The sequence below is a fragment of the Xiphias gladius genome, chromosome 19 (assembly GCF_016859285.1).
Source record: "Xiphias gladius isolate SHS-SW01 ecotype Sanya breed wild chromosome 19, ASM1685928v1, whole genome shotgun sequence".
Classification (NCBI taxonomy): domain Eukaryota; kingdom Metazoa; phylum Chordata; class Actinopteri; order Istiophoriformes; family Xiphiidae; genus Xiphias; species Xiphias gladius.
This window is the reverse complement of record NC_053418.1, coordinates 12,268,821-12,278,321: the sequence shown is the minus strand read 5'-3', so window position 1 is coordinate 12,278,321 and position 9,501 is coordinate 12,268,821.

The window sequence follows — 9,501 nt, the reverse complement described above, 5'->3', positions numbered from 1 at the left end:
TGCAACCTCACTTTAATATTCATTTCTCTGCCTGCTATGAACAAGTGAGTCAGCCTTGGTATTGCTGGTATGCCATCGAGCAACTGATGACTGGTACGAACAAACTAAAAACATTTAAGGCGATAATGATGCTGCAGGAAACACAAAGAGATGTTTTGTGTGTGGATGTAACTGTGTTCTCTTTTGCTAGCTTATGCTTCACCACTAAATGTCCAGCTTGTCTCAAAATCTGTTGTCTCATTTAAAAAAAAAAACACAACAAATGAATTCACTTATTTTTATTTGAAATAATTGCTTTCTGAGTTTGGAAATAATTGTTGTTTGTCAGTAAATGGCAATAAGTTGTTTATTTATTTATTTACTTTTAATTTTCAGTTTGAACCAGCAGTACTTTTTAACTCTGACAGTATAAAGAAGGGGTTGTTAGTAAGGCAATATTCAAAACTCCTGAGCTGCCTAACAAATAGTTTAGGAATTCATTCTTCCTTTTATTCTGACGTTTATACTTGCACAGCATGTCAGACATGCCCAGACATTTGCTGTGGCTGCAGATCAAAATTAAGCCTTGGCAGAGCAAGGCAACTGATCCTGTTACAACACAAGTACAAACACGGATCTCTACACATGTAACTATATAATCTCAGACAATCAGATAGCTCCTGATATGTGTTGGAACAGGGCTTAAAGCAATAGACACCTCCAATTCCGAGTCAAGGTCCAAGGCAAACAAACAACCAAGCTTGATGTTGATCTGATTTTAATATCATCACTTCAACAGTGACATTGGAACATGTTTAATTATAATTCATATTTTAACTGAACAGCAACTAAAGGGAATGTTAAAGGGATTTTTTTTAGTCAGGCAGTCTTGTCAAAATAAGTTAAATTGAACATGAATGTTTAACTCCTGAATCTACAGAGAACTGCAGTGAAATAACTGCACATACAGTATGTTACCATGTGGACGTGTATCCTCAACATCCACCATTTTTTATCAAAATGTTTGAAGGCAACTCCGACGACAATACATGGTCTCAAAACAGAGATAAATAAATATAATAATGTATTTATACAACATGTATTTCAATAATAATATTTCACTATACTTACTTTCAGTGTATGATAATGATAAAAAAAACAAATGCAACCTCCTGCAAGTACCAAGTTGTGGTACAATAAATGTTTTTGAGAACAAAATGTTCACAATTTGCGAGGGGAATTGCTCGGTACGACTGACTGCTTTCAGCTGTGAGAAAAAATGGACTCTAATCTCTCACAAATCACATTTTCTATTTTGAAGAAATAGAAATGCATGTGAGAGGGACAGAAATTCAGTGAGATCAATGTAATCTGTTTAAACTGGCAAGATTTAGTTATTGATCAGTTAATGTAAGTAGGTTAGTGGTTAGGGTTGAGCATGTATAGTAGTAGATCACTAAGGATTGCTTTTGAATTGTGAAAAACAATAAAACAGTAGTAGAGTAGCAGGACCCAGTATTGTCAGTACTGTTTCGTGTTCCTCCAACAATACTTCTTTGCCAAATTTAACTGTAATGGGAAAATTGCAATTTACATTTTTATTTAAGTAGATACAGTATATGCCTGTACATACAGTACAACCCACAGAACCCTTCCATACCAAAATAATGTCTAATCTTATGAAAGCAAACAGAAAAGCCACTGCACTATTTTTGTTAGCCTGCTAAAAAGGCTCAACTGCACCTGTCGAGGAAAGCAGAGACAATGGGGAAAAACGAGTTCATCCATCAACTCCTCTGAGCCCTTCCCATCTCTCTTCCCCTGCTCTCTGTTTCCTGTTGTGCAGGAAACATAGCTAAATCCGCTCCACCCACTGGTCAGAGGGTAAACACTGCATGGTACAGGGAGATAGAGAGAAAGGGTGAGTAAGTGAATGAGTAATAAATAACCAAGACTGATTAAACCAAGTGGGGCTCAGTGAGCAGATGAACTATAGTCAAAGTTGTTTTGGCAAAATTAAAAATCGGTCCATCAACACCAAACCGTGTTGCTGAACATAACAAACAAAGCCTCTGCAGCTGCACATTTCCATTGTAAGAGGCTAGCAATGGCTCATAAACTCAGGAAACAGCCTAGCAGGGAGAGAACTATTGGGTTAATTTAGGCCACAGGAAGCGTTTTGCTTAGACAGCCATTTCTTTCCTGTTGGAAGGAAAGGTGTGATTGCTTACGCAATCAATGATCAACAGCTGCAGCCCCTTTTGTGTACCAACAACAGTCCACTGATACAAATATTAGTGTAAGTGGAGTAAGGGGTTTTTGCTATTAACTTGTACTATCCAATTTATGTATCACTTTACAAATTGCATACACTGCAAGGGTAAGTTGTCAGTTGAGACTTTTGTATGGCTGGAATTAATGCTTTAAAAATGAGAAAGAAGCCATTATATATGAATACAACAAACTTTTGGGTTTCCAACTTGGAGCCCAAGTGACAGCAGGGCTGGGATCAAAAGTGACTAATAGTATGCCACTCTTTAGTGGCATATGCTGATTCTTTTGGTATGCTACTGACGATGACCGACATGTTGCTGCTGTTCGACAGTACATTCATGGGGCACTTATAAATGGCATATCACTGGAAGATGCCACTTCCAACCAGTATACTGCATGTCAAATCGTAGTAGCATACATAACTACTGAATATGGTATGGCACTGCTCTGTGCATAATACCATATGCCATTTCTTCGTAGAATGCCACTCCAGGTATGATTTCTGGTATACCGTTGCTTTTTGACTGGCATAGGGCACGAAAAATGCCACGTTGATCATGTTCCACTGCTCACCACCACAGGGTTTATATAGGCCTGGCCTTCATCTGCGACAGCTGCCTGCAAGTAGTGGTTGTCTAGCAGTATAAAATAACGGCATAACGGCAAAATCTACCATTTTATATGGTAATCAAAAGTGATATCAATCAGTGAAGCAAAAGTCGTATGCTGGTTGTAAGTGACACATAACAGCAGCGTACCAAAACTCAGCAGTGGCATATGCCAGTAAGAATCAGTATCTGCCAGTGAAACATGGGCTACATGCTGTTATATATCAATAGTCAAAGTGGCATATTGTCATATGACACTTAAAAACGAATGGCATACGATTGATATATAATGGTACATACTGGAGTGACACTTCAGAGGAGCATGACTGACATGCTCTCATGCTATTTGTAACTGGTAGAGAGCAGCGACATACCATAGTCATCAGTGGAATAGTCGGTGGCATACTATTAGCCACTTTTCAATTCCAGTCTCACTCCCAAGTGGAGGATGTTTTATGTACAGAACTAGCTAGCTTTTTCTCTTGTTGTCTAGCTCTTAGAAATACCAGGGAGGAACCCTCCATATCTTCTGAAGAGGAGTATGTGGGTATCTTGAAGTAGAGTCATCATGGTCACAGAGTTTCCATTTTACAAAAAACCATCAGGTCTGCAGTGATGTTTGGCCAGATGCCTTATTTGATGTTGGCCAGAGTAAGAGTTTAACAGCTCTCATTTGACCATTCACAGCAGAAGACAGTAACCAAATATCAAGCATGCTTGAGGGACAGGCATGTCCCAGACTCCCAGAATTAGAGGAGGACATTTCAATTACATTGTCTAGTCAGTGCTTGGCATTCATAAGTGGCTAGTAAGTACTTTTTGGTTTTGATTCTACCAAATGTTTCACCGTAAATACCACCTGGCAACCCAAAAATTATTGTAATTTAAAATGATATAACTTTATTTAGAAGTTTACCTTATCACTAAGTGGTACTTTGTACACATGTATGCTTGAAATAGTGATGCAGAAAACGTGCTTATCATTTTGCTGTCTATTCGGTTCTCATCCCATTCCTGGGCAGTCTAAATGATTCAGCATAAACGTGACAACAGGCTATTGAAGTTGCGAAGAAGAAGAGTTTAACAGCGGTCCCACAGCTGAATAATGAGCAGCCAATTTCACTGACGTCTTTCAGGGCCTTGCACAAGCTGCTCAGAGCTGCCCTTTTTGGGAGTCTGTATTTCTATTTCTGTCTATTCCCAGAAAAAAAAGGAATAACCTTACCACCCTTTGTTAATATTCTCAAGGTTAATATTCACAAGGTTCCCTCTGATCCCAAAACCATCTTATGTAATTTGCCCTACTATAGTGAAAATTTGGCAAACAAATGGCAGCTCTTGTCATTTGGTTGTATTTACCATCTATGAGGTCAAGTAAGTAAAGTATTTATTAGGCATTGAAAAACTATTACTACGTTTTCTCAATAATTTTGTACTTTTTCAGATCACACATAAAATTTATTTCATTTACTGAATACTGAATATTCTGGAAAGAGCTTGTTTGATCTCATCCAGCATTTTTATTTCAATGCTATTTGAATATTACAGTGCTTATTGTGAGTGAACCCATGCAGACACATAATCAATCATACACACTAATGTACTAAGGTTCTTTACTGTCCATCTCAAGTTTTGTCAGAGCAGCTCAAGTGCTGGTGGTGAAGTATTACAGCTTGTGAGCTTACACGGTACTCTACAGTAGAGTGACAAAACACATCTTGTCTCCTCTGTGCTACATAATCTTTGAGGAGTAAAAGCCTAATGTATTTTTAAAGGCACCAGTCCCCTGAGGCACCAAGCAGTAAAATGTCTCTGTCTCTTAAAATGCAGCTGTGACACACAAACACTGAGGCTGAAGTCAGTCTAGCCATGTAACGTAGTCTAGCCAGTGCATCAGAGGAGAGATTTCAATTATTTCGAGTAATAAATAGGGGGGAGAGACAAACATGTTGGAGACAAATTGCCATACAAGATTTAGTTTTACTGCCAGCTGAAAATTCGCACAAGACATAGGCTATGATGATTAAACAATTGATCTAATTTTGTCTACCTCCTAGGAGTGGACATGTAGACGTGATCTGATTGTGTGTGTGTTCCATGACTGAGAAGCAATGACATCGTCTTTATGCAGAAGCAAAGATGAAAGACACTGTTCTGCCAGCTTTATCGTGGCATCAAACTTTCTGGGACAAGTGCAGGAGGTCTGACTCAAAACGGAAAAGGAAAGAAACGATAAAAATACCTGACAGAATCTTTTAATGAACTGAATGGAAATGTGCACCATGACTGCCTTCATCCTCAGGTGTTGAATCAGGGATAACATTACTTTGACTCCTCTACTTGAGTTACCTTCTCTTTTTGGTATTCTGCTTGAATATCTATGTATGCGACAAAAATAAAACGATGAATTATGGTACTTTCTCTGCTGCTTTATGCAGTGCTTCCTGGATGTTGAAATTACTTCTATAGAGTTTGGAGAGGTCTTGGGGCATGTGTATGTGTGGTCCCATGTTCATTACTTTCTCTCGCTGTGTGTATTCCCATTGGATATATCTGATGTTGAAACAAATGCTTCAGGCTGATAGATGTCTAATCTCAAGATAGCTGGCGCCCACCTCATTGCTTCAGACACACACATATGTCCACATGGTATCTGGGTATCATTATCTTCCTGTGGTTTTGGACAATGGGTCCTCACATCGAGAACCATAGTAAGAAACAATGAACAACAGCTTCTTCTGCTGAGACAAAACAGCTTGCAGGTAAAAACACTGCAAGGTACAGTGACTTCCCAGCTACATAAAGTGTCTTCCCCATTCCTGATATGAATCTGAGGCTCGTCAGGACTTGTTGCAAAGGCTTGCTTGTGGAAATGATTTCCTATACACAGAACACACGGTATTTGTGCTTTTGAAGGGTAGTCGAGGAGAATGTTTTCTCTGACCCTCCAATTATTGATTGCTGAGAGAGCTGGAACTTTTCCTGTAAGGTAGACTGTATCCAACAAAACCACAGGCTGATAAAGAGCATAAATCCCTTCCTTTGTTTTCTCCAGTTGTTTATTCCTATTCAGGACCATAGGTGGGCCACTACAGCATGTATGTGTAGTGAAGGAAGACAGAAAGGTGAGTTGTCCCTCCGAAACTCTCTCTCTCAACAAACCCAGTTCCCAGAAACACCCGCTCCTCATTCATTTTCACAAGCAAACCTGGGGCAAAACCCACAAATATAGTGTGGGAAAACATCTGAAAACTCCACACTGACAAGGCTGAGATTTAAATCCACTGAGCCACAGCGCTTCAGTGAGCCTGTAAACTCTTGCCAATGCACATGACATTTTTGATATATTTAAAAGGTGTTAGTCAAGCCTAGATATAGGTCTACAGGTGGGCTTTTAGCTGACACACGAACAGATGCACAGACCAAACTTGCAATTACAGCCAGTCATCACATCACTCTGAACTGAAGGTGAGTAAAGCTGTTTGTCTGTGTAGCTGCACAGTGCCGGGGTAGTCACAGGTGAACTCAGAAGAGCCTGACAGTTCCTGATGACACCTGCTCCTCAGCACAGAAAATAAACTTGTCTGGAAGGCAGACAGCCAGTCCATATATGGATGTCAAGATAGACACAGCAAAACCAAAATATACTGTAGGCTTGTGCCTGAAAGATCCGTATATATACATATATGCACATTGAAATTGAACAGTAATGTGTTCAGAAAATTATAAGATCTGGATGATCTCAATCTTGTGACGATGTTGTATTCAAGTTTTAGTAGTGAAGTGGGGAATTGGGTGAAATAGTGAAGTGAGCTTTTACAACAGCATCTCTATTTGGAAATGGCTGATCTGCCGTTTTAAAATGTGAACATGACTTATGACCAGTGTAACAAGAGAGGGATTCTTTCCTCTCGGATTATGTTATGAAGGCTTTTTTTTCAAAGCCTAAACACATGAAAGAATCCAGTTTTATACAAGAAAAAAGCAAAGTGTTATCTCAAAATTGTTCATGTCGGATGTCAGAAAAATAATTTTGTGTTGTTTTTTTAATGATGCGTGACTAACTTAGTGACCATGACTGCGAACCAAATTCCCCACTAGGGACGATTAAAGATAAAGAATATGATATCTTTTTCCCTTTCTTCTCCTATTAATTATCTTTTGGTCCCTTCGATTTATCTTGAGACCGCTCTAGGGAACCACTGTCTTAGACCATGACATCAGACATGACCGTATAACATCACCTGTATAACATCAGCAGATCCACCTGCATGTTGCAGGATTTAAATATATATTTAGTTTTTCAGTACATTTAATAAATGTCTGCTGTGTTGTTGTTTTGGCTTTCCTTCTATTTGTCCCACAGGCTATATTTAACTTTAAGGATTTGTAGGGCTGCTTATTAGCTTGTCTTCCCTTATCTACTTTCAGACCCCTGTAATATTATGCTTATTATCCCTATTATTACACCAGTGTTCTTCTATAGATAGTTGCCATCGTCCTCCTTCTCCTTCCATCCCGAAATGCATGTAGCTCATTGTTCCCATCTTGTTCGCCAGGCCAAACAGAGGATATCCAGTAGGATGTGTTCCTGTTCACTTCCCTGGAAAGGAATAAAAACAGTGACAACAGCCATTGTCCTGCCGCATGGTTAACAGTAGGAGGCATGACAGTTTTTCAACAGCCATTGTGTCACATTCGGCTAGTTGTAGGTTTATTCATAAATGTATCTACCTCAGTGGCTGTCACTGTCTATCAGTCCTGCATCAGTCTAGTGACATGGCAGCTGCTGTAGCCCCTTATTTCAATAACAACCAGTAGAACTGTGATTTTGTAATACAATGCTTATACATCTCAAACAGCCCATTTCTGCTCTATAACAATGAATTCTAGCATTTGCTTTCTAAAAAATGATCAAACTTAACTCTTATAACATCTGTTTATAACATTTATCATAAACTGCTGGGTAGTTTAAATTTCTATTTGGATCAAATATATGTTATTAGTTTGCTACTCATGTTAACTAATTTTTGATCAAAATGCTTGAAGTAAATTGTTGCCTAGGCTGCTATCAAATGGTCAAAATAAAAGGGCATTAATGAGATGATATTGATTGTACGGTATATGGCAAAATATTTTTGCAAAGGTTTTATCTGGATAGACACTCCCTGTGGGTATCAGGAGAATATCAACAAAGGGAGAGAGAGAGATAATACTAGTGCTGGTGCAAAATGAAAGCATAGTAAACTACCGAGAAGGAAAAACAAAGCAAGCCTGGAAACATAGGTTTGTACTAAGCAAAAATTTATGACAGCAAAGAGCAAAAATTTATGAAAGCAAACAGCAAAAAATTGGGAGATAATTTAAAGAAAACCAGCAACTTTATGATCAAGCTATTAGTCAATATCAATTAATCAAGCTATTATGTGGACAAATAGCTTAAGGTTGCCATTAACTTCATAGCTATACATACAGCATTGAATGATTCAAATGGTGTCCACTTAGTACGAGGACCATGCAGTTTTGAATAAAATAACCAGTGTTACAAATGTGCACTGTGAGACTTGTTCAATAATTTTATGAAATGATACGACTACGTTTAACCAAGGAAGAATGCACACATTACAGGATGGAAGGCAGTTGCAGCTGGATGTTTACGTGCAGGCGAGGATGAGAATACCAGTTTCCATGGAAACAGTAGTGTGTCTCCCACTAAGCTCCACGGCAGAGCAGGTGGAGACTGCCGATCTATTATCAGAGACGATGCATTGATAGGCTCATTGATGGGGCTGTCAGACATTCGTCAGAAACATTGACCTTGACCACGTTAACCTCATTCCAGACTCTCCGGTTCTTCTTTATCCTGGCATTTTACTTTTTTCATGCTGAAGTAGGCAGAGATTTTCCATGAATGAGAGCATCTAGACACAGAGACGGCGAGCAAATGTTGAACAGACACACATGACTGCAGGGAAACTGCTGTCTGCATTAACTTGAAAGGACTTTTCATTCATTCGGTCATTCTTAAAGCATTTTCAGCTGCGTCATGAGAGTTGGTTCTCTTTTCTTGCTTTTATTCCCGCAGTTGTTACACTGCATGTAACAATATGTGAATAAAGTAGTAGATGGTTACTCTCTGTGGCCAACAGAGAAAGCAGACGTATCTTTGTTTGCAATACAAAACTTTCAGCTGAACATAAATTGCTTGTCAAAGAAAAAAAAAATCACAATGCCCCGTCCTCTCTTTTCCTCTTCAACGTTAGCTGCTTTGAAAATGCTTTCTTGTATATACGTGTCCTGAAATGCCAGTGCTCTGAAGCGTGATCAAAGTTGAGGAGTTGGCCCTGTGGAGATGCATCTTCCTCCAGCCAACAACATAAAGGCAATCCTTTTCCATCCGGCACTGCAGTCCATTCGTCCGCCCCTGCATCTGTCCAGGGTATGCTGGGAGAACGGAAATTTGGATAACATTACCTTCGGCATTTACCGGACGAAGGGTTGTTACTGTTGGCTGAGAGAAATGCCAAAGGTGCATGTGTTGTGTCACAGACCTTTAAGTTACAATCTCTGAACAAACTTTATTACAGAGTCAGTCATTCAAACTTCCTGAACTCTATGAAGGTGGAAATTAGATAAATGA